Consider the following 4,637-nt stretch of genomic DNA (forward strand, 5'->3'; position numbering starts at 1 on the left):
CGTGTTAAAGCCTGAGTTCTTTCACCAGTGCTCTGCTTCGTCCAGTGTTTATTTACAGTATTAAACGTATTGCAGTTGTAGAATTGGTGGGAGTGTACTAATTCACAGGGATGTGTGCTCATTTCCGAAGTTTTGTTAAGTGTTTTTCAGGGTTAAAATAATTGCTCTCTGTACAACTGAATGTCAGTGTTCAATATAAGTTTAAAACTAAAATTTACATGGTGATAAAAGTTAATTAACTTTTAACTTAGCATTCTAGCCAGTTATTTAAATTTCATTTTAGATAGCAACTAGTTCATTTGCTAACATGATTGAGTTCTAGAACTGGACAAAACATTTCAGATTCCAGCATAAAATTGTTTTGCATTTGGGGGTCTTTCTCATAGGAGTTCCCGATGATAGCAGTTAATGTTTCTAGTTATCAAGGATGTAATTCATTTCTTTACTGAACCAGAATGCTGTGGGTATTTTTCTCAAGATTTAGTGGCCATCTCCCATGTGAACCTGTTTGGACATTTCCCTCAGATTTATATAAGGTGGGGGATGGGGGGCAGGGGCAAGGATCTTCTGGGATGGAGGCGTGGGGCTGGGCCAGTGGGCAGTGTGTGGTTGTGAAGGGAGCTGACAGAGAGGCTTGAGGGATCCTTCTGATGGAGGTCTGGGCCACGGCGCGGTGTGCTGTTGATCCGTTCCCCTCTTTGGCCCAGAAAGAACCAGTACGTGTTCCTCCATCATAGCATTATGCTTGGCGCAATAGGATCTGGTGTCTCATCCCCACTTGAAGTTTGCATTTGCCATTTCAGAACCCTTAAGAGTTGTCAGCCCTGGCTTCTTGCATGACTCTTGCGAAACTGACACCAAAGTGAACTGTTGTCCTTGATTTATCACCACTTAGAAAACTTACCAGTTTTGATATATAGCAAAAAATTTAAAAAGCAAAGCAGAGAATTTATACATACTCTTTTAAAAATCATTTCTTTCATGCATGGTTTTAAAAGACATTTCCTTCTGTGATTATCCAGAGTACTTGTTAAAAAACTGTTGTCTCTTAGTTTGTTTACATGTGTTGGTTGTTCATCGTGTTAGAATAGCAGACATTTCAGCTATTAGGTAACACAGGTTACCTCATTTCTGTTCTTTCCACAATCTGTCCATCTCCAGCTGTTACCAGTTTACAAAAATGTGGTGGTCCACCGTAAGTTATTGGAGGAAATAAATAACAGCACTTCTGACTGGTGGCTGCCATTGGCCAGCTGAGGTTTGGTGACGGTGCTGGGAGGTGGGCTTGTGAGCTCTTTAGTATTACGTCAGTTCTGGGGGAAAGTGCCAGAAAGTACTGTGATAGTTTGGTATAGAATGAAAAGCTTCTCTGTTATCATTGTCCTCATGTAGTGATCTCAGTGTATTCCAAGCAAGTAATAAGACATATTTTTAGCTGCCTCCTGCTCTCTCCATTCCATGGAAAATTTGGGTGGAATAATTTGTGGTGGCAAAGCCAAGTGGAAAAGAAGGATAAAAAGGAGCAGAGAGAGCTGGGTGGGCTCTAGAGTCTGAGCGAGCTGGTGTGTGCTCGGAGGTGCTCGGAGCCTCCCCGGAAGGTGTGGCGACCTGGCCATTGCACTTTGCGCGTTTATGACATTGCCTTCCCTGCTCTTCCTCCCTGACATCTCCTGCTGCAGCTAGTGGTGGGCAGTGACTGAAGAAGAACTCCCATCACCAGGGTAAAAGCTGATGGGACTTCCTACACACATTTGCAGTCTAAATATTTGGTGATTTTCCATCCAAGACATGAGGAAACTGTTAGGAGAGGGGGCTTTTCATTATCAGGCCAGTGATGTCAGGCGCTCATGGGAGTGACTGAAGGGTACTTTCAGACCTGCTATTAGGTTTGTCCTCTGAGAATGGAAGTAGAAATGAGGATCAGATACAGCCTCTGTGGAAAGAAGTTGGGAAGAATGGACTGGGAACCTGGCTGGTTGTGTGTAACTAAGAGCAATCAAATGGAATTCTTTGGGCCTGGAATCTAGTAAAGCAAGGGCACCACATGGCCAGTGTGAAGGGGGAGAAACTGGCCATTTCCCACTGCACCAAAAGGGGAGTGTCCTGACCTGCGGCTGCAGCAGCCTACCAGGTGGCAACCATGCCCTGAGGCCACCAGGCCTCCACTCCAGTGTAATTCCCCAGAGAAATGTGCATCCAGGGAGAGAAGAATTGATTAGAGGCTGTGATGACTCTTGAGAGCTAGATTATCAGTGCAGGGTTTCCTACTCACCCCTCCCCAAACTTGGAATTCTGAGAAGTATGATTGCTGTCTACGTTCATGTTAATGGTATTTCTAGAGCATCAGAGCAAAGAGGTACAAGTGAGATGGGCTTGGAGGCAGGGTGTGATACGGGTCAGCACAGGAGAGACCGCAGGAGCGTTGTTGGCTGTCCAGCTCTGCACTCCCTTTAGCTCTTTTGGGAACTGATTCAGCCTGTCTTAGCTCATTGTCATTGTGTTGTTTGGTAAGTCTTCAAGTATCCTTCTAATGAGAATTTGGCTTCCTGTGCAAATCTTTGTACGGGGAAGAACTGCCAGTGTAAATATTCAAGCTACTGAGCATGACTTTTATGAACTGACTTTGTGTTGTCTACCTCTGCCTGAGGCCAGACCCGGGGAACGTGGCCCTGTAATCACAGTTATACCATAATGCCTGTGATACCTACTGTCCCTTTAGTCAAACAGGAAGCATGGGTGTATAATCACTACCTCCCTGGTCGACATCAAATGCTGCACATCTGATAGGAAGCTTCTTTGTTTGCCGCCCTCTGGCAACATTATTCCTGATTCTTTGAAGGTAGTTGATACAGTGGCTGCTACACTCATTTATTTAGTGATAGACTTATTTCAGCAGATATACACGGGACTGGAGTTGGTTAACAGCCAGCTCTTCACCTCACATCCTTCTCTGTTCCCTTTAGCCTGGGCATGTATGCCTACTTCTCAGTTCAGTTCAGTCACTCAGTCGTGTCCGACTCTTTGCGACCCCGTGAATCGCAGCACGCCAGGCCTCCCTGTCCATCACCAACTCCCGGAGTTCACTCAGACTCACGTCCATCCAGTCAGTGATGCCATCCAGCCATCTCATCCTCTGTCGTCCCCTTCTCTTGCCCCCAATCCCTCCAGCATCAGAGTCTTTTCCAATGAGTCAACTCTTCGCATGAGGTGGCCAGAGTACTGGAGTTTCAGCTTTAGCATCATTCCTTCCAAAGAAATCCCAGGACTGATCTCCTTCAGAATGGACTGGTTGGATCTCCTTGCAGTCCAAGAGACTCTCAAGAGTCTTCTCCAACACCACAGTTCAAAAGCATCAATTCTTCAGCGCTCAGCTTTCTTCACAGTCCAACCCTCACATCCATACGTGACCACTGGAAAAACCATAGCCTTGACTAGACGGACCTTTGTTGGCAAAGTAATGTCTCTGCTTTTGAATATGCTATCTAGGTTGGTCATAATGTTCCTTCCAAGACATAAGTGTCTCTTAATTTCATGGCTGCACTCACCATCTGCAGTGATTTTGGAGCCCTCCAAAATAAAGTCAGCCACTATTTCCACTGTTTCCCCATCTATTTCTCATGAAGTGATGGGACCAGATGCCATGATCTTAGTTTTCTGAATGTTGAGCTTTAAGCCAACTTTTTCACTCTCCTCTTTCACTTTCATCAAGAGGCTTTTTAGTTCCTCTTCACTTTCTGCCATAAGGGTGGTGTCATCTGCATATCTGAGATTATTGATATCTCTTCTGGCAATCTTGATTCCAGCTTGTGCTTCTTCCAGCCCAGCGTTTCTCATGATGTACTCTGCCTATAAGTTAAATAAGCAGGGTGACAATATACAGCCTTGACGTACTCCTTTTCCTATTTGGAACCAGTCTGTTGTTCCATGTCCAGTTCTAACTGTTGCTTCCTGACCTGCATTTAGGTTTCTGCATTTAGGTATTTAGGAATACCAATCTCTTTCAGAATTTTCCACAGTTTATTGTGATCCACACAGTCAAAGGCTTTGGCATAGTCAATAAAGCAGAAATAGATGTTTTTCTGGAACTCTCTTGCTTTTTCCATGATCCAGCAGATGTTGGCAGTTTGGTTCCTCTGCCTTTCTAAATCCAGCTTGAATTCTGGAAGTTCACGGTTCACATATTGCTGAAGCCTGGCTTGGAGAATTTTGAGCATTACTAGTGTGTGAGATGAGTGCAATTGTGCGGTAGTTTGAGCATTCTTTGGCATTGCCTTTCTTTGGGATTGGAATGAAAACTGACCTTTTGCAGTCCTGTGGCCACTGCTGAGTTTTCCAGATTTGCTAGCATATTGAGTGCAGCACATTCACAGCATCATCTTTCAGGATTTGAAATAGCTCAACTGGAATTCCACCTCCACTAGCTTTGTTCGTAGTGATGCTTTCTAAGGCCCACTTGACTTCACATTCCAGGATGTCTTGCTCTAGGTGAGTGATCATACCATCGTGATTATCTTGGTTGTGAAGATCTTTTTTGTACAGTTCTTCTGTGTATTCTTGCCACCTCTTCTTAATATCTTCTGCTTCTGTTAGGTCCATACCATTTCTGTCCCTTATTGTGCCCATCTTTGCATGAAATG

The sequence above is a fragment of the Bos taurus genome, chromosome 24, assembly GCF_002263795.3.
Source record: "Bos taurus isolate L1 Dominette 01449 registration number 42190680 breed Hereford chromosome 24, ARS-UCD2.0, whole genome shotgun sequence".
In the NCBI taxonomy this organism is placed as follows: domain Eukaryota; kingdom Metazoa; phylum Chordata; class Mammalia; order Artiodactyla; family Bovidae; genus Bos; species Bos taurus.